Source organism: Lupinus angustifolius, chromosome LG06 (assembly GCF_001865875.1).
Source record: "Lupinus angustifolius cultivar Tanjil chromosome LG06, LupAngTanjil_v1.0, whole genome shotgun sequence".
NCBI classification, from domain to species: domain Eukaryota; kingdom Viridiplantae; phylum Streptophyta; class Magnoliopsida; order Fabales; family Fabaceae; genus Lupinus; species Lupinus angustifolius.
Genome location: NC_032014.1, coordinates 25,596,378 through 25,596,592, shown reverse-complemented (window position 1 = coordinate 25,596,592; position 215 = coordinate 25,596,378).

Genomic DNA, 215 nt, shown 5'->3' with positions numbered 1-215 from the left:
CATCCTCATCCTATCCTCATCCTCATTCTTGTCCTCATCCTAACGTCATCCTCGTCCTCATCCTCATCCTCATAATCCTCCTAATCCTATCCTCACCCTCATCCTATCCTCATTCTCATTCTCATCCTATCCTCACATCCTCATCCTCATCCTAATCCACTTCCTCGTCCTCATCCTCATTCTCGTCCTCATCCCATCCTCATCCTCGTCCTCAT